Source organism: Phaethon lepturus, unplaced genomic scaffold, assembly GCF_000687285.1.
Source record: "Phaethon lepturus isolate BGI_N335 unplaced genomic scaffold, ASM68728v1 scaffold45001, whole genome shotgun sequence".
Classification (NCBI taxonomy): Eukaryota; Metazoa; Chordata; class Aves; order Phaethontiformes; family Phaethontidae; genus Phaethon; species Phaethon lepturus.
The window spans coordinates 260-560 of record NW_010516364.1 but is presented as its reverse complement, the minus strand read 5'-3'; positions in this window follow the sequence as shown (position 1 = coordinate 560).

Below are 301 nucleotides of genomic sequence, written 5' to 3'. Positions count from 1 at the left end.
CTCTTTCCTCGCCCTTTGCCCAGGCACACACACACCCAGATCCACATACTTTTTCATTAAGAATGGAATCTGGAGCCCACAGCTCTCAGACATGAGGTTCGAAAAAAGCAAACTCTGTCTGCCCGACCACAACCCTGGTCCAGTTCAAGTCAAGACATCTCCCACCGAATCCACCCCAGGTTTTGCACAAAGCACGTGCGTTTTATTAGTTCCACGCAGCTCTCCAGCCTAGCTGGATATATTCATTAAAGCTGCTAGTTCTTTATCTTAATGACTCCCAGGCTTAGCGTATTAATTCGCT